The sequence below is a fragment of the Entelurus aequoreus genome, linkage group LG22, assembly GCF_033978785.1.
Source record: "Entelurus aequoreus isolate RoL-2023_Sb linkage group LG22, RoL_Eaeq_v1.1, whole genome shotgun sequence".
Lineage (NCBI taxonomy): Eukaryota > Metazoa > Chordata > Actinopteri > Syngnathiformes > Syngnathidae > Entelurus > Entelurus aequoreus.
The window spans coordinates 26250009-26273113 of NC_084752.1; the positions used below are offsets into that span (position 1 = coordinate 26250009).

The following is a 23105-nucleotide window of genomic DNA, read 5'->3' on the forward strand; positions in this document are numbered from 1 at the left end:
CGGCTGCCAAATGGGGTTTCAGTCTTTACGGCAGAAATGGTGGCGTTGATATGGGCAGTAAATTGGGTTGAGGAGGTGAGACCGCAGCAGGCAGTTATCTGCTCGGACTCGGCGGCTGCGCTGATGGCTCTGCAGGGGGGGAGGTCACAGGTCAGACCAGATCTGGTCTGTGAGCTGCTGACCGCACTCTACAGAGTAAACCAAGCTGGAAGTAGAGTGGGTTTCATGTGGGTTCCAGCTCATGTGGGGGTTGAGGGCAACGAGGCTGCTGATGGTGCTGCCAAAGAGGCCCTGAGCAGGGAGGAGGTGGATGTGGGCGTCGCCCTGGGTATTTCAGAGTACCGCTCCATAATAAAGGAGGATTTAAATATCAGGTGGCAAAGAGAATGGGAGGGGGAAACAAGAGGAAGGTTTTATTTTAATATTCAAAATAGTGTTAGGGGAGGAAGCATCACCCTGGGAAACAGAAGGGAGCAAGTCATTATGACACGGCTGAGATTTGGACACTGTGGCCTTGCAGGGGGACTGGCCCGTATTGGGAAACATGAAAATGGACTGTGTGAATGTGGGACAGAAGAAACTGTGCAGCATGTTTTTATGGAGTGTCCTATATACACAACAGAGAGGAGAGAGCTTTTTGCTGCATTACTAGATGCAGGGTTGCCCTGCATCTCACTGAGGATTATTCTGAACCCTGAGGAACATCAAAGTGCAGTGATGAAAGCAGTCATGGACTACCTGTGGAATACTGGCCTGCACCAGAAAGTGTAACTGCATAAGCTGTGGTAATACCTGAACTGAACTGTGGGAGGCAGCAATACGCCGATGGGCGTCTAGTCTGCCGGAAAGCCACAAGAAGAAGAAGAAGAAGATCACTCTTGTTTCTCTTCAAGTCGCATAAATCTTTCGCCTTTTACTAAAGATTTCTGTGGGGAGGAACAACAAGAGGCTTACTAAATTTTTTAATGCCCTGTGAAGCAGGGCTTCTCTTTCCTGTGAAAACAATACATAATGAGCGTTGGTTGACTGTTGCAATGTTTAGTGTGCGGTTGCAACAATACCAAGGTGACAGCCAGTGGTGAACATGTGGTAATGGATGGATCCGGTCTCATTTAAAACTTGGAATTTCCCTGCCAATATTCAGGTCCTCAGTCAATTGACCAGTGCTTTTCTTTTTGAACTTGTTACAATCCACTTGATTTCATCGGGGGAAAGTAAATTAATTTGAACTGTCTTGGTTTTTCTAAATTTGAAACCGTAAAATGTGTTGTAAGTCAACAAAATGCACCCTGTGAGTGAAAACAGTAGTCTTGCAGATGACTTCCTCTCAGCAATTGTTAGAATGTTAAGACTATACTTTCAGGGATCATTTCTAAAGATATTGTCTTGAGAAATGTGTTTCTACAGTGAAGGTCTTGCTAACCATGATGATGAGATTAGATGTTTCTTCCTGAACATGAAGCTGACATGGAACAATGATTCTGTCATGTGTTCTTTGTCATTGATGATTGTTCTTTGCTTCTTAATGAGGTTTTGATGGAGGGAATATGTTCAGAGTGGTTACCTACATCTTTAATAAGAAAGTCTTCAAAGATGTATGGCTTATTGCTAAAATGTGACTCTTTGATTAAAGCATTCTCAGTTAGATATGAGGAGACTAGTCTTCCAATGAACAGTGGAAACAAATCGTACGACCGCATGGCACTTAAACACCCATAACTTGAATATTTGGAAATGGAAGAAAAACTAATTAAACTGATGCCTATCGTGTTTTGGCTAAGTACCAGAACCCGTTTTGCCCGTTAAACCAAGGCGAGATGATACTTGACTAAATTCCGTGGACATTTGTAAGGTGCTGCAGCATTGCTTGGGAATGTGACTGGATACCATCAGTTGTTGGTTAAGTAGTGTCACCTTGAAACCGTGTGTTACCTTGGTGTGGCCGGGAATGGGGTCGGCCAAAGTACATTCAGCCTGTAGATCACTCTTGTTTCTCTTCAAGTCGCATAAATCTTTCGCCTTTTACTAAAGATTTCCGTGGGGAGGAACAACAAGAGGCTTACTAAATTTTTTAATGCCCTGTGAAGCAGGGCTTCTCTTTCCTGTGAAAACAATACATAATGAGCGGTGGTTGACTGTTGCAATGTTTAGTGTGCGGTTGCAACAATACCAAGGTGACAGCCAGTGGTGAACATGTGGTAATGGATGGATCCGGTCTCATTTAAAACTTGGAATTTCCCTGCCAATATTCAGGTCCCCAGTCAATTGACCAGTGCTTTTCTTTTTGAACTTGTTACAATCCACTTGATTTCATCGGGGGAAAGTAAATTAATTTGAACTGTCTTGGTTTTTCTAAATTTGAAACCGTAAAATGTGTTGTAAGTCAACAAAATGCACCCTGTGAGTGAAAACAGTAGTCTTGCAGATGACTTCCTCTCAGCAATTGTTAGAACGTTAAGACTATACTTTCAGGGATCATTTCTAAAGATATTGTCTTGAGAAATGTGTTTCTACAGTGAAGGTCTTGCTAACCATGATGATGAGATTAGATGTTTCTTCCTGAACATGAAGCTGACATGGAACAATGATTCTGTCATATGTTCTTTGTCATTGATGATTGTTCTTTGCTTCTTAATGAGGTTTTGATGGAGGGAATATGTTCAGAGTGGTTACCTACATCTTTAATAAGAAAGTCTTCAAAGATGTATGGCTTATTGCTAAAATGTGACTCTTTGATTAAAGCATTCTCAATTGGATATGAGGAGACTAGTCTTCCAATGAACAGTGGAAACAAATCGTACGACCGCATGGCACTTAAACACCCATAACTTGAATATTTGGAAATGGAAGAAAAACTAATTAAACTGATGCCTATCGTGTTTTGGCTAAGTACCAGAACCCGTTTTGCCCGTTAAACCAAGGCGAGATGATACTTGACTAAAATCTGTGGACATTTGTAAGGTGCTGCAGCATTGCTTGGGAATGTGACTGGATACCATCAGTTGTTGGTTAAGTAGTGTCACCTTGAAACCGTGTGTTACCTTGGTGTGGCCGGGAATGGGGTCGGCCAAAGTACATTCAGCCTGTAGATCACTCTTGTTTCTCTTCAAGTCGCATAAATCTTTCGCCTTTTACTAAAGATTTCCGTGGGGAGGAACAACAAGAGGCTTACTAAATTTTTTAATGCCCTGTGAAGCAGGGCTTCTCTTTCCTGTGAAAACAATAACAATGAGCGGTGGTTGACTGTTGCAATGTTTAGTGTGTGGTTTCAACAATACCAAGGTTGCAGCCAGTGGTGAACATGCGGTAATGGATGGATCCGGTCTCATTTAAAACTTGGAATTTCCCTGCCAATATTCAGGTCCTCAGTCAATTGACCAGTGCTTTTCTTTTTGAACTTGTTACAATCCACTTGATTTCATCGGGGGAAAGTTAATTAATTTGAACTGTCTTGGTTTTTCTAAATTTGAAACCGTAAAATGTGTTGTACATCAACAAAATGCACCCTGTGAGTGAAAACAGTAGTCTTGCAAATGACTTCCTCTCAGCAATTGTTAGAACGTTAAGATTATACTTTCGGGGATCATTTCTAAAGATTTTGTCTTGAGAAATGTGTTTCTAAAGTGAAGGTCTTGCTAACCATGATGATGAGATTAGATGTTTCTTCCTGAACATGAAGCTGACATGGAACAATGATTCTGTCATGTGTTCTTTGTCATTGATGATTGTTCTTTGCTTCTTAATGAGGTTTTGATGGAGGGAATATGTTCAGAGTGGTTACCTACATCTTTAATAAGCAAGTCTTCAAAGATGTATGGCTTATTGCTAAAATGTTACTCTTTGATTAAAGCATTCTCAGTTGGATATGAGGAGACTAGTCTTCCAATGAACAGTGGAAATAAATTGTACGACCGCATGGCACTTAAACACCCATAACTTGAATATTTGGAAATGGAAGAAAAACTAATTAAACTGATGCCTATCGTGTTTTGGCTAAGTACCAGAACCCGTTTTGCCCGTTAAACCAAGGCGAGATGATACTTGACTAAAATCATTTGTAAGGTGCTGCAGCATTGCTTGGGAATGTGACTGGATACCATCAGTTGTTGGTTAAGTAGTGTCACCTTGAAACCGTGTGTTACCTTGGTGTGGCCGGGAATGGGGTCGGCCAACGTACATTCAGCCTGTAGATCACTCTTGTTTCTCTTCAAGTCGCATAAATCTTTCGCCTTTTACTAAAGATTTCCGTGGGGAGGAACAACAAGAGGCTTACTAAATTTTTTAATGCCCTGTGAAGCAGGGCTTCTCTTTCTTGTGAAAACAATAACAATGAGCGGTGGTTGACTGTTGCACTGTTTAGTGTGTGGTTTCAACAATACCAAGGTTACAGCCAGTGGTGAACATGCGGTAATGGATGGATCCGGTCTCATTTAAAACTTGGAATTTCCCTGCCAATATTCAGGTCCTCAGTCAATTGACCAGTGCTTTTCTTTTTGAACTTGTTACAATCCACTTGATTTCATCGGGGGAAAGTAAATTAATTTGAACTGTCTTGGTTTTTCTAAATTTGAAACCGTAAAATGTGTTGTAAGTCAACAAAATGCACCCTGTGAGTGAAAACAGTAGTCTTGCAGATGACTTCCTCTCAGCAATTGTTAGAACTTTAAGACTGTACTTTCAGGGATCATTTCTAAAGATATTGTCTTGAGAAATGTGTTTCTACAGTGAAGGTCTTGCTAACCATGATGATGAGATTAGATGTTTCTTCCTGAACATGAAGCTGACATGGAACGATGATTCTGTCATGTGTTCTTTGTCATTGATGATTGTTCGTTGCTTCTTAATGAGGTTTTGATGGAGGGAATATGTTCAGAGTGGTTACCTACATCTTTAATAAGAAAGTCTTCAAAGATGTATGGCTTATTGCTAAAATGTTTTGATTAAAGCATTCTCAGTTGGATATGAGCAGACTAGTCTTCCAATGAACAGTGGAAACAAATCGTTCGACCGCATGGCACTTAAACACCCATAACTTGTATATTTGGAAATGGAAGAAAAACAAATTAAACTGATGCCTATCGTGTTTTGGCTAAGTACCAGGGGCCGTACTTATCAAGCTTCTTAGAGTGCCATTTTACACTGAAGTCCTGAGAATTTGCGAAATTTAGTCCTACTCTCAAACTTAAGAATAAAAGCTTTTTATCAACGTTCTTAAGTCTAAGAATCACTCCTACTCTCCACGATATTTAAGAGACCTTCAGAGGTGTCTTAAGTGGTTAGGAGTTGCCAGCAGGGGATGGCACTGAGGCGAGAGAGACGTGCGCGAACGTTCAGGGAACGGAACAATGTTTTGTTTTTTTTTGATGACGAGCAGCTGATCAAACGGTATCGTTTAGACAGAGCGGATATTATTTTTGTCACATATTTAATACTTTTCGATTGCAGTGGGCTAGTATATATAGAGCCACCCACACCAGTTTCAAATTAGTTGCCTAATTAATGAATTGGAAAGAAAATGTTATGACAGTAGCGTATGTGTGTGGCCGTGAGGTGAGTGACGTCAGTGATTGTGTGGGCGATAGAAGAGAGGGAGCGGTAGCGTGAGTGCCGGCGGGGACTAGTTTGTTTTGTATTATTTTGTAGTTTATTGTCAAAATATACACTCCCATTGTCCACTTAAATATTTCCAAGATATTTCTTTATTCTTAGACAACGGATTCCCTTCTGTGATTGGTCATTTCTATGGACACAGAAATGACGTCACCTAAAATTCCGTTTACGGCACATAGTAATGTCATAATTCAGCTCTGAGTGTGACACTTAAGATTCAGTCCTACACTTCGCTGAAAGTGTGAGTAAGACGCTTGATAACTAACTTTTAAGTGCAGCTTTCAGCGAAGAATTTATTTACTCTTAAGTCAACTCTTAGCAGACTTCTTAGGAGTAATTCTAAGAAGCTTGATAAGTACGGCCCCAGAACCCGTTGTGCCTGTTAAACCAAGGCGAGATGATACTTGACTAAAATCCGTGGACATTTGTAAGGTGCTGCAGCATTGTTTGGGAATGTGACTGGATACCATCAGTTGTTGGTTAAGTAGTGTCACCTTGAAACCGTGTGTTACCTTGGTGTGGCCGGGAATGGGGTCGGCCAAAGTACATTCAGCCTGTAGATCACTCTTGTTTCTCTTCAAGTCGCATAAATCTTTCGCCTTTTACTAAAGATTTCCGTGGGGAGGAACAACAAGAGGCTTACTAAATTTTTTAATGCCCTGTGAAGCAGGGCTTCTCTTTCCTGTGAAAACAATACATAATGAGCGTGGGTTGACTGTTGCAATGTTTAGTGTGCGGTTGCAACAATACCAAGGTTTTACAGCCAGTGGTGAACATGTGGTAATGGTTGGATCCGGTCTCATTTAAAACTTGGAATTTCCCTGCCAATATTCAGGTCCTCAGTCAATTGACCAGTGCTTTTCTTTTTGAACTTGTTACAATCCACTTGATTTCATCGGGGGAATGTAAATTAATTTGTACTGTCTTGGTTTTTCTAAATTTGAAACCGTAAAATGTGTTGTACATCAACAAAATGCACCCTGTGAGTGAAAACAGTAGTCTTGCAAATGACTTCCTCTCAGCAATTGTTAGAACGTTAAGACTATACTTTCAGGGATCATTTCTAAAGATATTGTCTTGAGAAATGTGTTTCTAAAGTGAAGGTCTTGCTAACCATGATGATGAGATTAGATGTTTCTTCCTGAACATGAAGCTGACATGTGTTATTTGTCATTGATGATTGTTCTTTGCTTCTTAATGAGGTTTTGATGGAGGGAATATGTTCAGAGTGGTTACCTACATCTTTAATAAGAACGTCTTCAAAGATGTATGGCTTATTGCTAAAATGTTACTCTTTGATTAAAGCATTCTCAGTTGGATATGAGGAGACTAGTCTTCCAATGAACAGTGGAAACAAATCGTACGACCGCATGGCACTTAAACACCCATAACTTGAATATTTGGAAATGGAAGAAAAACAAATTAAACTGATGCCTATCGTGTTTTGGCTAAGTACCAGAACCCGTTTTGCCCGTTAAACCAAGGCGAGATGATACTTGACTAAAATCCGTGGACATTTGTAAGGTGCTGCAGCATTGCTTGGGAATGTGACTGGATACCATCAGTTGTTGGTTAAGTAGTGTCACCTTGAAACCGTGTGTTACCTTGGTGTGGCCGGGAATGGGGTCGGCCAAAGTACATTCAGCCTGTAGATCACTCTTGTTTCTCTTCAAGTCGCATAAATCTTTCGCCTTTTACTAAAGATTTCCGTGGGGAGGAACAACAAGAGGCTTACTAAATTTTTTAATGCCCTGTGAAGCAGGGCTTCTCTTTCCTGTGAAAACAATAACAATGAGCAGTGGTTGACTGTTGCAATGTTTAGTGTGTGGTTGCAACAATACCAAGGTTACAGCCAGCGGTGAACATGCGGTAATGGATGGATCCGTTCTCATTTAAAACTTGGAATTTCCCTGCCAATATTCAGGTCCTCAGTCAATTGACCAGTGCTTTTCTTTTTGAACTTGTTACAATCCACTTGATTTCATCAGGGGAAAGTTAATTAATTTGAACTGTCTTGGTTTTTCTAAATTTGAAACCGTAAAATGTGTTGTACATCAACAAAATGCACCCTGTGAGTGAAAACAGTAGTCTTGCAAATGACTTCCTCTCAGCAAATGTTAGAACGTTAAGACTGTACTTTCAGGGATCATTTCTAAAGATATTGTCTTGAGAAATGTGTTTCTACAGTGAAGGTCTTGCTAACCGTGATGATGAGATTAGATGTTTCTTCCTGAACATGAAGCTGACATGGAACAATGATTCTGTCATGTGTTCTTTATCATTGATGATTGTTCTTTGCTTCTTAATGAGGTTTTGATGGAGGGAATATGTTCAGAGTGGTTACCTACATCTTTAATAAGAAAGTCTTCAAAGATGTATGGCTTATTGCTAAAATGTTACTCTTTGATTAAAGCATTCTCAGTTGGATATGAGGAGACTAGTCTTCCAATGAACAGTGGAAACAAATCGTATGACCGCATGGCACTTAAACACCCATAACTTGAATATTTGGAAATGGAAGAAAAACTAATTAAACTGATGCCTATCGTGTTTTGGCTAAGTACCAGAACCCGTTTTGCCCGTTAAACCAAGGCGAGATGATACTTGACTAAATTCCGTCGACATTTGTAAGGTGCTGCAGCATTGCTTGGGAATGTGACTGGATACCATCAGTTGTTGGTTAAGTAGTGTCACCTTGAAACCGTGTGTTACCTTGGTGTGGCCGGGAATGGGGTCGGCCAAAGTACATTCAGCCTGTAGATCACTCTTGTTTCTCTTCAAGTCGCATGAATCTTTCGCCTTTTACTAAAGATTTCCGTGGGGAGGAACAACAAGAGGCTTACTAAATTTTTTAATGCCCTGTGAAAACAATACATAATGAGCGGTGGTTGACTGTTGCAATGTTTAGTGTGCGGTTGCAACAATACCAAGGTGACAGCCAGTGGTGAACATGTGGTAATGGATGGATCCGGTCTCATTTATAACTTGGAATTTCCCTGCCAATATTCAGGTCCCCAGTCAATTGACCAGTGCTTTTCTTTTTGAACTTGTTACAATCCACTTGATTTCATCGGGGGAAAGTAAATTAATTTGAACTGTCTTGGTTTTTCTAAATTTGAAACCGTAAAAAGTGTTGTAAGTCAACAAAATGCACCCTGTGAGTGAAAACAGTAGTCTTGCAGATGACTTCCTCTCAGCAATTGTTAGAACGTTAAGACTATACTTTCAGGGATCATTTCTAAAGATATTGTCTTGAGAAATGTGTTTCTACAGTGAAGGTCTTGCTAACCATGATGATGAGATTAGATGTTTCTTCCTGAACATGAAGCTGACATGGAACAATGATTCTGTCATGTGTTCTTTATCATTGATGATTGTTCTTTGCTTCTTAATGAGGTTTTGATGGAGGGAATATGTTCAGAGTGGTTACCTACATCTTTAATAAGAAAGTCTTCAAAGATGTATGGCTTATTGCTAAAATGTTACTCTTTGATTAAAGCATTCTCAGTTGGATATGAGGAGACTAGTCTTCCAATGAACAGTGGAAACAAATCGTACGACCGCATGGCACTTAAACACCCATAACTTGAATATTTGGAAATGGAAGAAAAACTAATTAAACTGATTCTTATCGTGTTTTGGCTAAGTACCAGAACCCGTTTTGCCCGTTAAACCAAGGCGAGATGATACTTGACTAAAATCCGTGGACATTTGTAAGGTGCTGCAGCATTGCTTGGGAATGTGACTGGATACCATCAGTTGTTGGTTAAGTAGTGTCACCTTGAAACCGTGTGTTACCTTGGTGTGGCCGGGAATGGGGTCGGCCAAAGTACATTCAGCCTGTAGATCACTCTTGTTTCTCTTCAAGTCGCATAAATCTTTCGCCTTTTACTAAAGATTTCCGTGGGGAGGAACAACAAGAGGCTTACTAAATTTTTTAATGCCCTGTGAAGCAGGGCTTCTCTTTCCTGTGAAAACAATACATAATGAGCGGTGGTTGACTGTTGCAATGTTTAGTGTGCGGTTGCAACAATACCAAGGTGACAGCCAGTGGTGAACATGTGGTAATGGATGGATCCGGTCTCATTTAAAACTTGGAATTTCCCTGCCAATATTCAGGTCCCCAGTCAATTGACCAGTGCTTTTCTTTTTGAACTTGTTACAATCCACTTGATTTCATCGGGGGAAAGTAAATTAATTTGAACTGTCTTGGTTTTTCTAAATTTGAAACCGTAAAATGTGTTGTAAGTCAACAAAATGCACCCTGTGAGTGAAAACAGTAGTCTTGCAGATGACTTCATCTCAGCAATTGTTAGAACGTTAAGACTATACTTTCAGGGATCATTTCTAAAGATATTGTCTTGAGAAATGTGTTTCTACAGTGAAGGTCTTGCTAACCATGATGATGAGATTAGATGTTTCTTCCTGAACATGAAGCTGACATGGAACAATGATTCTGTCATGTGTTCTTTGTCATTGATGATTGTTCTTTGCTTCTTAATGAGGTTTTGATGGAGGGAATATGTTCAGAGTGGTTACCTACATCTTTAATAAGAAAGTCTTCAAAGATGTATGGCTTATTGCTAAAATGTGACTCTTTGATTAAAGCATTCTCAGTTGGATATGAGGAGACTAGTCTTCCAATGAACAGTGGAAACAAATCGTACGACCGCATGGCACTTAAACACCCATAACTTGAATATTTGGAAATGGAAGAAAAACTAATTAAACTGATGCCTATCGTGTTTTGGCTAAGTACCAGAACCCGTTTTGCCCGTTAAACCAAGGCGAGATGATACTTGACTAAAATCTGTGGACATTTGTAAGGTGCTGCAGCATTGCTTGGGAATGTGACTGGATACCATCAGTTGTTGGTTAAGTAGTGTCACCTTGAAACCGTGTGTTACCTTGGTGTGGCCGGGAATGGGGTCGGCCAAAGTACATTCAGCCTGTAGATCACTCTTGTTTCTCTTCAAGTCGCATGAATCTTTCGCCTTTTACTAAAGATTTCCGTGGGGAGGAACAACAACAGGCTTACTAAATTTTTTAATGCCCTGTGAAGCAGGGCTTCTCTTTCCTGTGAAAACAATAACAATGAGCGGTGGTTGACTGTTGCAATGTTTAGTGTGTGGTTTCAACAATACCAAGGTTACAGCCAGTGGTGAACATGCGGTAATGGATGGATCCGGTCTCATTTAAAACTTGGAATTTCACTGCCAATATTCAGGTCCTCAGTCAATTGACCAGTGCTTTTCTTTTTGAACTTGTTACAATCCACTTGATTTCATCGGGGGCAAGTTAATTAATTTGAACTGTCTTGGTTTTTCTAAATTTGAAACCGTAAAATGTGTTGTACATCAACAAAATGCACCCTGTGAGTGAAAACAGTAGTCTTGCAAATGACTTCCTCTCAGCAATTGTTAGAACGTTAAGACTGTACTTTCAGGGATCATTTCTAAAGATATTGTCTTGAGAAATGTGTTTCTAAAGTGAAGGTCTTGCTAACCATGATGATGAGATTAGATGTTTCTTCCTGAACATGAAGCTGACATGGAACAATGATTCTGTCATGTGTTCTTTGTCATTGGTGATTGTTCTTTGCTTCTTAATGAGGTTTTGATGGAGGGAATATGTTCAAAGTGGTTACCTACATCTTTAATAAGAAAGTCTTCAAAGATGTATGGCTTATTACTAAAATATTACTCTTTGATTAAAGCATTCTCAGTTAGATATGAGGAGACTAGTCTTCCAATGAACAGTGGAAACAAATCGTACGACCGCATGGCACTTAAACACCCATAACTTGAATATTTGGAAATGGAAGAAAAACTAATTAAACTGATGCCTATCGTGTTTTGGCTAAGTACCAGAACCCGCTTTGCCCGTTAAACCAAGGCGAGATGATACTTGACTAAATTCCGTGGACATTTGTAAGGTGCTGCAGCATTGCTTGGGAATGTGACTGGATACCATCAGTTGTTGGTTAAGTAGTGTCACCTTGAAACCGTGTGTTACCTTGGTGTGGCCGGGAATGGGGTCGGCCAAAGTACATTCAGCCTGTAGATCACTCTTGTTTCTCTTCAAGTCGCATAAATCTTTCGCCTTTTACTAAAGATTTCCGTGGGGAGGAACAACAAGAGGCTTACTAAATTTTTTAATGCCCTGTGAAGCAGGGCTTCTCTTTCCTGTGAAAACAATACATAATGAGCGGTGGTTGACTGTTGCAATGTTTAGTGTGCGGTTGCAACAATACCAAGGTGACAGCCAGTGGTGAACATGTGATAATGGATGGATCCGGTCTCATTTAAAACTTGGAATTTCCCTGCCAATATTCAGGTCCTCAGTCAATTGACCAGTGCTTTTCTTTTTGAACTTGTTACAATCCACTTGATTTCATCGGGGGAAAGTAAATTAATTTGAACTGTCTTGGTTTTTCTAAATTTGAAACCGTAAAATGTGTTGTAAGTCAACAAAATGCACCCTGTGAGTGAAAACAGTAGTCTTGCAGATGACTTCCTCTCAGCAATTGTTAGAACGTTAAGACTGTACTTTCAGGGATCATTTCTAAAGATTTTGTCTTGAGAAATGTGTTTCTAAAGTGAAGGTCTTGCTAACCATGATGATGAGATTAGATGTTTCTTCCTGAACATGAAGCTGACATGGAACAATGATTCTGTCATGTGTTCTTTGTCATTGATGATTGTTCTTTGCTTCTTAATGAGGTTTTGATGGAGGGAATATGTTCAGAGTGGTTACCTACATCTTTAATAAGAAAGTCTTCAAAGATGTATGGCTTATTGCTAAAATGTTTTGATTAAAGCATTCTCAGTTGGATATGAGCAGACTAGTCTTCCAATGAACAGTGGAAACAAATCGTTCCACCGCATGGCACTTAAACACCCATAACTTGTATATTTGGAAATGGAAGAAAAACAAATTAAACTGATGCCTATCGTGTTTTGGCTAAGTACCAGGGGCCGTACTTATCAAGCTTCTTAGTGTGCCATTTTACACTTAAGTCCTGAGAATTTGCGAAATTTAGTCCTACTCTCAAACTTAAGAATAAAAGCTTTTTATCAACGTTCTTAAGTCTAAGAATCACTCCTACTCTCCACGATATTTAAGAGACCTTCAGAGGTGTCTTAAGTGGTTAGGAGTTGCCAGCAGGGGATGGCACTGAGGCGAGAGAGACGTGCGCGAACGTTCAGGGAACGGAACAATGTTTTTTTTTTTTTTGATGACCATCAGCTGATCAAACGGTATCGTTTAGACAGAGCGGATATTATTTTTGTCACATATTTAATACTTTTCGATTGCAGTGGGCTAGTATATATAGAGCCACCCACACCAGTTTCAAATTAGTTGCCTAATTAATGAATTGGAAAGAAAATGTTATGACAGTAGCGTATGTGTGTGGCCGTGAGGTGAGTGACGTCAGTGAGTGTGTGGGCGATAGAAGAGAGGGAGCGGTAGTGTGAGTGCCGGCGGGGACTAGTTTGTTTTGTATTATTTTGTAGTTTATTGTCAAAATATACTCCCATTGTCCACTTAAATATTTCCAAGATATTTCTTTATTCTTAGACAACGGATTCCCTTCTGTGATTGGTCATTTCTATGGACACAGAAATGACGTCACCTAAAATTCCGTTTACGGCACATAGTAATGTCGTAATTCAGCTCTGAGTGTGACACTTAAGATTCAGTCCTACACTTCGCTGAAAGTGTGAGTAAGACGCTTGATAACTAACTTTTAAGTGCAGCTTTCAGCGAAGAATTTATTTACTCTTAAGTCAACTCTTAGCAGACTTCTTAGGAGTAATTCTAAGAAGCTTGATAAGTACGGCCCCAGAACCCGTTGTGCCTGTTAAACCAAGGCGAGATGATACTTGACTAAAATCCGTGGACATTTGTAAGGTGCTGCAGCATTGCTTGTGAATGTGACTGGATACCATCAGTTGTTGGTTAAGTAGTGTCACCTTGAAACCGTGTGTTACCGTGGTGTGGCCGGGAATGGGGTCGGCCAAAGTACATTCAGCCTGTAGATCACTCATGTTTCTCTTCAAGTCGCATAAATCTTTCGCCTTTTACTAAAGATTTCCGTGGGGAGGAACAACAAGAGGCTTACTAAATTTTTTAATGCCCTGTGAAGCAGGGCTTCTCTTTCCTGTGAAAACAATACATAATGAGCGGGGGTTGACTGTTGCAATGTTTAGTGTGCGGTTGCAACAATACCAAGGTTTTACAGCCAGTGGTGAACATGTGGTAATGGTTGGATCCGGTCTCATTTAAAACTTGGAATTTCCCTGCCAATGTTCAGGTCCTCAAACAATTGACCAGTGCTTTTCTTTTTGAACTTGTTACAATCCACTTGATTTCATCGGGGGAAAGTTAATTAATTTGAACTGTCTTGGTTTTTCTAAATTTGAAACCGTAAAATGTGTTGTACATCAACAAAATGCACCCTGTGAGTGAAAACAGTAATCTTGCAAATGACTTCCTCTCAGCAATTGTTAGAACGTTAAGACTGTACTTTCAGGGATCATTTCTAAAGATATTGTCTTGAGAAATGTGTTTCTAAAGTGAAGGTCTTGCTAACCATGATGATGAGATTAGATGTTTCTTCCTGAACACAAAGCTGACATGGAACAATGATTCCGTCATGTGTTCTTTGTCATTGATGATTGTTCTTTGCTTCTTAATGAGGTTTAGATGGAGGGAATATGTTCAGAGTGGTTACCTACATCTTTAATAAGAAAGTCTTCAAAGATGTATGGCTTATTGCTAAAATGTTTTCATTAAAGCATTCTCAGTTGGATATGAGCAGACTAGTCTTCCAATGAACAGTGGAAACAAATCGTTCGACCGCATGGCACTTAAACACCCATAACTTGTATATTTGGAAATGGAAGAAAAACAAATTAAACTGATGCCTATCGTGTTTTGGCTAAGTACCAGGGGCCGTACTTATCAAGCTTCTTAGAGTGCCATTTTACACTTAAGTCCTGAGAATTTGCGAAATTTAGTCCTACTCTCAAACTTAAGAATAAAAGCTTTTTATCAACGTTCTTAAGTCTAAGAATCACTCCTACTCTCCACGATATTTAAGAGACCTTCAGAGGTGTCTTAAGTGGTTAGGAGTTGCCAGCAGGGGATGGCACTGAGGCGAGAGAGACGTGCGCGAACGTTCAGGGAACGGAACAATGTTTTTTTTTTTTTTGATGACGAGCAGCTGATCAAACGGTATCGTTTAGACAGAGCGGATATTATTTTTGTCACATATTTAATACTTTTCGATTGCAGTGGGCTAGTATATATAGAGCCACCCACACCAGTTTCAAATTAGTTGCCTAATTAATGAATTGGAAAGAAAATGTTATGACAGTAGCGTATGTGTGTGGCCGTGAGGTGAGTGACGTCAGTGAGTGTGTGGGCGATAGAAGAGAGGGAGCGGTAGCGTGAGTGCCGGCGGGGACTAGTTTGTTTTGTATTATTTTGTAGTTTATTGTCAAAATATACACTCCCATTGTCCACATAAATATTTCCAAGATATTTCTTTATTCTTAGACAACGGATTCCCTTCCGTGATTGGTCATTTCTATGGACACAGAAATGACGTCACCTAAAATTCCGTTTACGGCACATAGTAATGTCGTAATTCAGCTCTGAGTGTGACACTTAAGATTCAGTCCTACACTTCGCTGAAAGTGTGAGTAAGACGCTTGATAACTAACTTTTAAGTGCAGCTTTCAGCGAAGAATTTATTTACTCTTAAGTCAACTCTTAGCAGACTTCTTAGGAGTAATTCTAAGAAGCTTGATAAGTACGGCCCCAGAACCCGTTGTGCCTGTTAAACCAAGGCGAGATGATACTTGACTAAAATCCGTGGACATTTGTAAGGTGCTGCAGCATTGCTTGTGAATGTGACTGGATACCATCAGTTGTTGGTTAAGTAGTGTCACCTTGAAACCGTGTGTTACCGTGGTGTGGCCGGGAATGGGGTCGGCCAAAGTACATTCAGCCTGTAGATCACTCATGTTTCTCTTCAAGTCGCATAAGTCTTTCGCCTTTTACTAAAGATTTCCGTGGGGAGGAACAACAAGAGGCTTACTAAATTTTTTAATGCCCTGTGAAGCAGGGCTTCTCTTTCCTGTGAAAACAATACATAATGAACGGGGGTTGACTGTTGCAATGTTTAGTGTGCGGTTGCAACAATACCAAGGTTTTACAGCCAGTGGTGAACATGTGGTAATGGTTGGATCCGGTCTCATTTAAAACTTGGAATTTCCCTGCCAATGTTCAGGTCCTCAAACAATTGACCAGTGCTTTTCTTTTTGAACTTGTTACAATCCACTTGACTTCATCGGGGGAAAGTTAATTAATTTGAACTGTCTTGGTTTTTCTAAATTTGAAACCGTAAAATGTGTTGTACATCAACAAAATGCACCCTGTGAGTGAAAACAGTAGTCTTGCAGATGACTTCCTCTCAGCAATTGTTAGAACGTTAAGACTGTACTTTCAGGGATCATTTCTAAAGATATTGTCTTGAGAAATGTGTTTCTAAAGTGAAGGTCTTGCTAACCATGATGATGAGATTAGATGTTTCTTCCTGAACACGAAGCTGACATGGAACAATGATTCCGTCATGTGTTCTTTGTCATTGATGATTGTTCTTTGCTTCTTAATGAGGTTTTGATGGAGGGAATATGTTCAGAGTGGTTACCTACATCTTTAATAAGAAAGTCTTCAAAGATGTATGGCTTATTGCTAAAATGTTTTGATTAAAGCATTCTCAGTTGGATATGAGGAGACTAGTCTTCCAATGAACAGTGGAAACAAATCGTACGACCGCATGGCACTTAAACACCCATAACTTGAATATTTGGAAATGGAAGAAAAACTAATTAAACTGATGCCTATCGTGTTTTGGCTAAGTACCAGAACCCGTTTTGCCCGTTAAACCAAGGCGAGATGATACTTGACTAAAATCCGTGGACATTTGTAAGGTGCTGCAGCATTGCTTGGGAATGTGACTGGATACCATCAGTTGTTGGTTAAGTAGTGTCACCTTGAAACCGTGTGTTACCTTGGTGTGGCCGGGAATGGGGTCGGCCAAAGTACATTCAGCCTGTAGATCACTCTTGTTTCTCTTCAAGTCGCATAAATCTTTCGCCTTTTACTAAAGATTTCCGTGGGGAGGAACAACAAGAGGCTTACTAAATTTTTTAATGCCCTGTGAAGCAGGGCTTCTCTTTCCTGTGAAACCAATAACAATGAGCGGTGGTTGACTGTTGCAATGTTTAGTGTGTGGTTTCAACAATACCAAGGTTACAGCCAGTGGTGAACATGCGGTAATGGATTGATCCGGTCTCATTTAAAACTTGGAATTTCCCTACCAATATTCAGGTCCTCAGTCAATTGACCAGTGCTTTTCTTTTTGAACTTGTTACAATCCACTTGATTTCATCGGGGGAAAGTAAATTAATTTGAACTGTCTTGGTTTTTCTAAATTTGAAACCGTAAAATGTGTTGTACATCAACAAAATGCACCCTGTGAGTGAAAACAGTAGTCTTGCAGATGACTTCCTCTCAGCAATTGTTAGAACGTTAAGACTGTACTTTCAGGGATCATTTCTAAAGATATTGTCTTGAGAAATGTGTTTCTAAAGTGAAGGTCTTGCTAACCATGATGATGAGATTAGATGTTTCTTCCTGAACATGAAGCTGACATGGAACAATGATTCTGTCATGTGTTCTTTGTCATTGATGATTGTTCTTTGCTTCTTAATGAGGTTTTGATGGAGGGAATATGTTCAGAGTGGTTACCTACATCTTTAATAAGAAAGTCTTCAAAGATGTATGGCTTATTGCTAAAATGTTACTCTTTGATTAAAGCATTCTCAGTTGGATATGAGGAGACTAGTCTTCCAATTAGGGATGAGCGATACCACACTTTTAGGATTCAATACGATACCGATACTTTTTCTTTAATTTTCATCGATACCGATACCGATACCATTAATTTCTTATTGGCAATTTTTGTCAGTCAAAAATATTATTACTATTATTATTTAAGACAAATCACAAGACAAATACAGACCATTCATACCACATGTATTATGGTCAATATATAATAAAAGTAAAATTAAAATAACATAAATATGAAAAATAAATTAAATATTATATATAATAATAATTATATATTATATATAATAATAATTAGATATTAGGGCTTTCCAATTAACTGTCAAATCCGAATCGCAAGAAGCTGCAGTTATTTTTTAAAGTTTGTGATATAATTAGCAATTAATGAAATAGGCTAATGTTTTCGAAATGTAAGAAATCATGTTACAGATTAAAACCAAAATCACATTCAATCATATATTTCAAGATTTTCTTGGAAAAAAATAAAACTGTAAAGCAAAGATGAAGAATCTCCAAATTGTATCTCTTTCTTATCTTGTTTTAAATACTCAAGCAATTTTCAACTAACAGTAAATTCCCCTGTGTGGAAATTATTTGAATTTAGGATAATCATTTAAACAAACATATTCAGTAAAAAAATTAAATAAACAATGCCTGACACTGGATATGCCTGGCTGCATCGCTGTCGGCTGGCTGTGTGTGTGTTGCACGTTGACGACGCTCATTCAATGTCTCCTGTCACGTGACTGGGCCAGCTCTATACTCTGCCAGGTACAGGGCTGTCCCAGCACATAGGAAGTTAAGTAAGTCATCAAAAACATCTGAAAGTGATGCTTGCACCCCCCACACGCCGTTTTTTGGTTTATATCGATACTTTTTTCAGAAAAGTGATGCCAAATGAGTAGCGTGTGAGTATCGATATATCGATACCACAGGATCGATACGCACATCCCTACTTCCAATGAACAGTGGAAACAAATCGTTCGACCGCATGGCACTTAAACACCCATAACTTATATATTTGGAAATGGAAGAAAAACAAATTAAACTGATGCCTATCGTGTTTTGGCTAAGTACCAGAACCCGTTGTGCCCATTAAACCAAGGCGAGATGATACTTGACTAAAATCTGTGGACATTTGTAAGGTGCTGCAGCATTGCTTGTGAATGTGACTGGATACCATCAGTTGTTGGTTAAGTAAAGTGTCACTTTGAAACCGTGTGCTACCTTGGTGTGGCCGGGAATGGGGTCGGCCAACGTACATTCAGCCTGTAGATCACTCTTGTTTCTCTTCAAGTCGCATAAATCTTTCGCCTTTTACTAAAGATTTCCGTGGGGAGGAACAACAAGAGGCTTACTAAATTTTTTAATGCCCTGTGAAGCAGGGCTTCTCTTCCCTGTGAAAACAATACATAATGAGCATGGGTTGACTGTTGCAATGTTTAGTGTGCGGTTGCAACAATACCAAGGTTTTACAGCCAGTGGTGAACATGTGGTAATGGTTGGATCCGGTCTCATTTAAAACTTGGAATTTCCCTGCCGATATTCAGGTCCTCAGTCAATTGACCAGTGCTTTTCTTTTTGAACTTGTTACAATCCACTTGATTTCATCGGGGGAATGTAAATTAATTTGTACTGTCTTGGTTTTTCTAAATTTGAAACCGTAAAATGTGTTGTACATCAACAAAATGCACCCTGTGAGTGAAAACAGTAGTCTTGCAAATGACTTCCTCTCAGCAATTGTTAGAACGTTAAGACTGTACTTTCAGGGATCATTTCTAAAGATATTGTCTTGAGAAATGTGTTTCTAAAGTGAAGGTCTTGCTAACCATGATGATGAGATTAGATGTTTCTTCCTGAACATGAAGCTGACATGTGTTCTTTGTCATTGATGATTGTTCTTTGCTTCTTAATGAGGTTTTGATGGAGGGAATATGTTCAGAGTGGTTACCTACATCTTTAATAAGAAAATCTTCAAAGATGTATGGCTTATTGCTAAAATGTTACTCTTTGATTAAAGCATTCTCAGTTGGATATGAGGAGACTAGTCTTCCAATGAACAGTGGAAACAAATCGTACGACCGCATGGCACTTAAACACCCATAACTTGAATATTTGGAAATGGAAGAAAAACTAATTAAACTGATGCCTATCGTGTTTTGGCTAAGTACCAGAACCCGTTTTGCCCGTTAAACCAAGGCGAGATGATACTTGACTAAAATCCGTGGACATTTGTAAGGTGCTGCAATTGCTTGGGAATGTGACTGGATACCATCAGTTGTTGGTTAAGTAGTGTCACCTTGAAACCGTGTGTTACCTTGGTGTGGCCGGGAATGGGGTCGGCCAAAGTACATTCAGCCTGTAGATCACTCTTGTTTCTCTTCAAGTCGCATAAATCTTTCGCCTTTTACTAAAGATTTCCGTGGGGAGGAACAACAAGAGGCTTACTAAATTTTTTAATGCCCTGTGAAGCAGGGCTTCTCTTTCCTGTGAAAACAATAACAATGAGCGGTGGTTGACTGTTGCAATGTTTAGTGTGCGGTTGCAACAATACCAAGGTTACAGCCAGTGGTGAACATGCGGTAATGGATGGATCCGTTCTCATTTAAAACTTGGAATTTCCCTGCCAATATTCAGGTCCTCAGTCAATTGACCAGTGCTTTTCTTTTTGAACTTGTTACAATCCACTTGATTTCATCGGGGGAAAGTAAATTAATTTGAACTGTCTTGGTTTTTCTAAATTTGAAACCGTAAAATGTGTTGTAAGTCAACAAAATGCACCCTGTGAGTGAAAACAGTAGTCTTGCAGATGACTTCATCTCAGCAATTGTTAGAACGTTAAGACTATACTTTCAGGGATCATTTCTAAAGATATTGTCTTGAGAAATGTGTTTCTAAAGTGAAGGTCTTGCTAACCATGATGATGAGATTAGATGTTTCTTCCTGAACATGAAGCTGACATGGAACAATGATTCTGTCATGTGTTCTTTGTCATTGATGATTGTTCTTTGCTTCTTAATGAGGTTTTGATGGAGGGAATATGTTCAGAGTGGTTACCTACATCTTTAATAAGAAAGTCTTCAAAGATGTATGGCTTATTGCTAAAATGTTACTCTTTGATTAAAGCATTCTCAGTTGGATATGAGGAGACTAGTCTTCCAATGAACAGTGGAAACAAATCGTACGACCGCATGGCACTTAAACACCCATAACTTGAATATTTGGAAATGGAAGAAAAACTAATTAAACTGATGCCTATCGTGTTTTGGCTAAGTACCAGAACCCGTTTTGCCCGTTAAACCAAGGCGAGATGATACTTGACTAAATTCCGTGGACATTTGTAAGGTGCTGCAGCATTGCTTGGGAATGTGACTGGATACCATCAGTTGTTGGTTAAGTAGTGTCACCTTGAAACCGTGTGTTACCTTGGTGTGGCCGGGAATGGGGTCGGCCAAAGTACATTCAGCCTGTAGATCACTCTTGTTTCTCTTCAAGTCGCATAAATCTTTCGCCTTTTACTAAAGATTTCCGTGGGGAGGAACAACAAGAGGCTTACTAAATTTTTTAATGCCCTGTGAAGCAGGGCTTCTCTTTCCTGTGAAAACAATACATAATGAGCGGTGGTTGACTGTTGCAATGTTTAGTGTGCGGTTGCAACAATACCAAGGTGACAGCCAGTGGTGAACATGTGGTAATGGATGGATCCGGTCTCATTTAAAACTTGGAATTTCCCTGCCAATATTCAGGTCCCCAGTCAATTGACCAGTGCTTTTCTTTTTGAACTTGTTACAATCCACTTGATTTCATCGGGGGAAAGTAAATTAATTTGAACTGTCTTGGTTTTTCTAAATTTGAAACCGTAAAATGTGTTGTAAGTCAACAAAATGCACCCTGTGAGTGAAAACAGTAGTCTTGCAAATGACTTCCACTCAGCAATTGTTAGAACGTTAAGACTATACTTTCAGGGATCATTTCTAAAGATATTGTCTTGAGAAATGTGTTTCTACAGTGAAGGTCTTGCTAACCATGATGATGAGATTAGATGTTTCTTCCTGAACACGAAGCTGACATGGAACAATGATTCCGTCATGTGTTCTTTGTCATTGATGATTGTTCTTTGCTTCTTAATGAGGTTTTGATGGAGGGAATATGTTCAGAGTGGTTACCTACATCTTTAATAAGAAAGTCTTCAAAGATGTATGGCTTATTGCTAAAATGTGACTCTTTGATTAAAGCATTCTCAGTTGGATATGAGGAGACTAGTCTTCCAATGAACAGTGGAAACAAATCGTACGACCGCATGGCACTTAAACACCCATAACTTGAATATTTGGAAATGGAAGAAAAACTAATTAAACTGATGCCTATCGTGTTTTGGCTAAGTACCAGAACCCGTTTTGCCCGTTAAACCAAGGCGAGATGATACTTGACTAAAATCTGTGGACATTTGTAAGGTGCTGCAGCATTGCTTGGGAATGTGACTGGATACCATCAGTTGTTGGTTAAGTAGTGTCACCTTGAAACCGTGTGTTACCTTGGTGTGGCCGGGAATGGGGTCGGCCAAAGTACATTCAGCCTGTAGATCACTCTTGTTTCTCTTCAAGTCGCATGAATCTTTCGCCTTTTACTAAAGATTTCCGTGGGGAGGAACAACAACAGGCTTACTAAATTTTTTAATGCCCTGTGAAGCAGGGCTTCTCTTTCCTGTGAAAACAATAACAATGAGCGGTGGTTGACTGTTGCAATGTTTAGTGTGTGGTTTCAACAATACCAAGGTTACAGCCAGTGGTGAACATGCGGTAATGGATGGATCCGGTCTCATTTAAAACTTGGAATTTCCCTGCCAATATTCAGGTCCTCAGTCAATTGACCAGTGCTTTTCTTTTTGAACTTGTTACAATCCACTTGATTTCATCGGGGGCAAGTTAATTAATTTGAACTGTCTTGGTTTTTCTAAATTTGAAACCGTAAAATGTGTTGTACATCAACAAAATGCACCCTGTGAGTGAAAACAGTAGTCTTGCAAATGACTTCCTCTCAGCAATTGTTAGAACGTTAAGACTATACTTTCAGGGATCATTTCTAAAGATATTGTCTTGAGAAATGTGTTTCTACAGTGAAGGTCTTGCTAACCATGATGATGAGATTAGATGTTTCTTCCTGAACATGAAGCTGACATGAAACAATGATTCTGTCATGTGTTCTTTGTCATTGATGATTGTTCTTTGCTTCTTAATGAGGTTTTGATGGAGGGAATATGTTCAGAGTGGTTACCTACATCTTTAATAAGAAAGTCTTCAAAGATGTATGGCTTATTGCTAAAATGTTACTCTTTGATTAAAGCATTCTCAGTTGGATATGAGGAGACTAGTCTTCCAATGAACAGTGGAAACAAATCGTATGACCGCATGGCACTTAAACACCCATAACTTGAATATTTGGAAATGGAAGAAAAACTAATTAAACTGATGCCTATCGTGTTTTGGCTAAGTACCAGAACCCGTTTTGCCCGTTAAACCAAGGCGAGATGATACTTGACTAAATTCCGTGGACATTTGTAAGGTGCTGCAGCA

General features: G+C 39.5%; 32 non-coding genes and 2 pseudogenes across 32 annotated transcripts; all 34 read left to right on the plus strand.

The window, feature by feature from the left end:
• Positions 1-874: 874 nt before the first annotated feature.
• LOC133640145 (U5 spliceosomal RNA) lies at positions 875-985 on the plus strand. Its single transcript, XR_009824048.1, has one exon. It is a non-coding gene; the product is annotated as a U5 spliceosomal RNA (small nuclear RNA).
• Positions 986-1347: 362 nt separating this feature from the next.
• On the plus strand, positions 1348-1561 carry LOC133640134 (small nucleolar RNA U3). The gene has a single exon (XR_009824038.1). It is a non-coding gene; the product is annotated as a small nucleolar RNA U3 (small nucleolar RNA).
• Positions 1562-1983: 422 nt separating this feature from the next.
• Positions 1984-2094, plus strand: LOC133640060 (U5 spliceosomal RNA). Its single transcript, XR_009823967.1, has one exon. It is a non-coding gene; the product is annotated as a U5 spliceosomal RNA (small nuclear RNA).
• Positions 2095-2456: 362 nt separating this feature from the next.
• Positions 2457-2670, plus strand: LOC133640206 (small nucleolar RNA U3). The gene has a single exon (XR_009824109.1). It is a non-coding gene; the product is annotated as a small nucleolar RNA U3 (small nucleolar RNA).
• Positions 2671-3092: 422 nt separating this feature from the next.
• On the plus strand, positions 3093-3203 carry LOC133640061 (U5 spliceosomal RNA). Its single transcript, XR_009823968.1, has one exon. It is a non-coding gene; the product is annotated as a U5 spliceosomal RNA (small nuclear RNA).
• A 361-nt stretch (positions 3204-3564) lies between these two features.
• LOC133639993 (small nucleolar RNA U3) lies at positions 3565-3778 on the plus strand. Its single transcript, XR_009823912.1, has one exon. It is a non-coding gene; the product is annotated as a small nucleolar RNA U3 (small nucleolar RNA).
• Positions 3779-4193: 415 nt separating this feature from the next.
• On the plus strand, positions 4194-4304 carry LOC133640062 (U5 spliceosomal RNA). The gene has a single exon (XR_009823969.1). It is a non-coding gene; the product is annotated as a U5 spliceosomal RNA (small nuclear RNA).
• A 361-nt stretch (positions 4305-4665) lies between these two features.
• Positions 4666-4879, plus strand: LOC133640208 (small nucleolar RNA U3). Its single transcript, XR_009824111.1, has one exon. It is a non-coding gene; the product is annotated as a small nucleolar RNA U3 (small nucleolar RNA).
• A 1294-nt stretch (positions 4880-6173) lies between these two features.
• On the plus strand, positions 6174-6284 carry LOC133640063 (U5 spliceosomal RNA). The gene has a single exon (XR_009823970.1). It is a non-coding gene; the product is annotated as a U5 spliceosomal RNA (small nuclear RNA).
• Positions 6285-6648: 364 nt separating this feature from the next.
• Positions 6649-6843, plus strand: LOC133640024 (small nucleolar RNA U3; annotated as a pseudogene).
• Positions 6844-7265: 422 nt separating this feature from the next.
• Positions 7266-7376, plus strand: LOC133640065 (U5 spliceosomal RNA). Its single transcript, XR_009823972.1, has one exon. It is a non-coding gene; the product is annotated as a U5 spliceosomal RNA (small nuclear RNA).
• Positions 7377-7737: 361 nt separating this feature from the next.
• On the plus strand, positions 7738-7951 carry LOC133639999 (small nucleolar RNA U3). Its single transcript, XR_009823918.1, has one exon. It is a non-coding gene; the product is annotated as a small nucleolar RNA U3 (small nucleolar RNA).
• A 422-nt stretch (positions 7952-8373) lies between these two features.
• On the plus strand, positions 8374-8485 carry LOC133640170 (U5 spliceosomal RNA). Its single transcript, XR_009824073.1, has one exon. It is a non-coding gene; the product is annotated as a U5 spliceosomal RNA (small nuclear RNA).
• A 338-nt stretch (positions 8486-8823) lies between these two features.
• Positions 8824-9037, plus strand: LOC133639980 (small nucleolar RNA U3). The gene has a single exon (XR_009823900.1). It is a non-coding gene; the product is annotated as a small nucleolar RNA U3 (small nucleolar RNA).
• A 422-nt stretch (positions 9038-9459) lies between these two features.
• Positions 9460-9570, plus strand: LOC133640066 (U5 spliceosomal RNA). Its single transcript, XR_009823973.1, has one exon. It is a non-coding gene; the product is annotated as a U5 spliceosomal RNA (small nuclear RNA).
• A 362-nt stretch (positions 9571-9932) lies between these two features.
• Positions 9933-10146, plus strand: LOC133640146 (small nucleolar RNA U3). Its single transcript, XR_009824049.1, has one exon. It is a non-coding gene; the product is annotated as a small nucleolar RNA U3 (small nucleolar RNA).
• Positions 10147-10568: 422 nt separating this feature from the next.
• LOC133640161 (U5 spliceosomal RNA) lies at positions 10569-10679 on the plus strand. Its single transcript, XR_009824064.1, has one exon. It is a non-coding gene; the product is annotated as a U5 spliceosomal RNA (small nuclear RNA).
• A 361-nt stretch (positions 10680-11040) lies between these two features.
• LOC133640011 (small nucleolar RNA U3) lies at positions 11041-11254 on the plus strand. Its single transcript, XR_009823929.1, has one exon. It is a non-coding gene; the product is annotated as a small nucleolar RNA U3 (small nucleolar RNA).
• A 422-nt stretch (positions 11255-11676) lies between these two features.
• LOC133640067 (U5 spliceosomal RNA) lies at positions 11677-11787 on the plus strand. Its single transcript, XR_009823974.1, has one exon. It is a non-coding gene; the product is annotated as a U5 spliceosomal RNA (small nuclear RNA).
• Positions 11788-12149: 362 nt separating this feature from the next.
• On the plus strand, positions 12150-12363 carry LOC133640212 (small nucleolar RNA U3). Its single transcript, XR_009824115.1, has one exon. It is a non-coding gene; the product is annotated as a small nucleolar RNA U3 (small nucleolar RNA).
• Positions 12364-13653: 1290 nt separating this feature from the next.
• On the plus strand, positions 13654-13766 carry LOC133640138 (U5 spliceosomal RNA). Its single transcript, XR_009824041.1, has one exon. It is a non-coding gene; the product is annotated as a U5 spliceosomal RNA (small nuclear RNA).
• Positions 13767-14130: 364 nt separating this feature from the next.
• Positions 14131-14344, plus strand: LOC133639982 (small nucleolar RNA U3). The gene has a single exon (XR_009823902.1). It is a non-coding gene; the product is annotated as a small nucleolar RNA U3 (small nucleolar RNA).
• Positions 14345-15636: 1292 nt separating this feature from the next.
• LOC133640158 (U5 spliceosomal RNA) lies at positions 15637-15749 on the plus strand. Its single transcript, XR_009824061.1, has one exon. It is a non-coding gene; the product is annotated as a U5 spliceosomal RNA (small nuclear RNA).
• Positions 15750-16113: 364 nt separating this feature from the next.
• LOC133640214 (small nucleolar RNA U3) lies at positions 16114-16327 on the plus strand. Its single transcript, XR_009824117.1, has one exon. It is a non-coding gene; the product is annotated as a small nucleolar RNA U3 (small nucleolar RNA).
• A 417-nt stretch (positions 16328-16744) lies between these two features.
• On the plus strand, positions 16745-16855 carry LOC133640068 (U5 spliceosomal RNA). The gene has a single exon (XR_009823975.1). It is a non-coding gene; the product is annotated as a U5 spliceosomal RNA (small nuclear RNA).
• Positions 16856-17216: 361 nt separating this feature from the next.
• Positions 17217-17430, plus strand: LOC133640215 (small nucleolar RNA U3). Its single transcript, XR_009824118.1, has one exon. It is a non-coding gene; the product is annotated as a small nucleolar RNA U3 (small nucleolar RNA).
• Positions 17431-18810: 1380 nt separating this feature from the next.
• On the plus strand, positions 18811-18921 carry LOC133640069 (U5 spliceosomal RNA). The gene has a single exon (XR_009823976.1). It is a non-coding gene; the product is annotated as a U5 spliceosomal RNA (small nuclear RNA).
• Positions 18922-19285: 364 nt separating this feature from the next.
• Positions 19286-19480, plus strand: LOC133640025 (small nucleolar RNA U3; annotated as a pseudogene).
• Positions 19481-19900: 420 nt separating this feature from the next.
• LOC133640071 (U5 spliceosomal RNA) lies at positions 19901-20011 on the plus strand. The gene has a single exon (XR_009823977.1). It is a non-coding gene; the product is annotated as a U5 spliceosomal RNA (small nuclear RNA).
• Positions 20012-20372: 361 nt separating this feature from the next.
• Positions 20373-20586, plus strand: LOC133640201 (small nucleolar RNA U3). The gene has a single exon (XR_009824104.1). It is a non-coding gene; the product is annotated as a small nucleolar RNA U3 (small nucleolar RNA).
• Positions 20587-21008: 422 nt separating this feature from the next.
• LOC133640072 (U5 spliceosomal RNA) lies at positions 21009-21119 on the plus strand. The gene has a single exon (XR_009823978.1). It is a non-coding gene; the product is annotated as a U5 spliceosomal RNA (small nuclear RNA).
• Positions 21120-21481: 362 nt separating this feature from the next.
• Positions 21482-21695, plus strand: LOC133640204 (small nucleolar RNA U3). The gene has a single exon (XR_009824107.1). It is a non-coding gene; the product is annotated as a small nucleolar RNA U3 (small nucleolar RNA).
• A 422-nt stretch (positions 21696-22117) lies between these two features.
• On the plus strand, positions 22118-22228 carry LOC133640162 (U5 spliceosomal RNA). The gene has a single exon (XR_009824065.1). It is a non-coding gene; the product is annotated as a U5 spliceosomal RNA (small nuclear RNA).
• A 361-nt stretch (positions 22229-22589) lies between these two features.
• On the plus strand, positions 22590-22803 carry LOC133639978 (small nucleolar RNA U3). The gene has a single exon (XR_009823898.1). It is a non-coding gene; the product is annotated as a small nucleolar RNA U3 (small nucleolar RNA).
• The last annotated feature ends 302 nt before the right edge of the window (positions 22804-23105 follow it).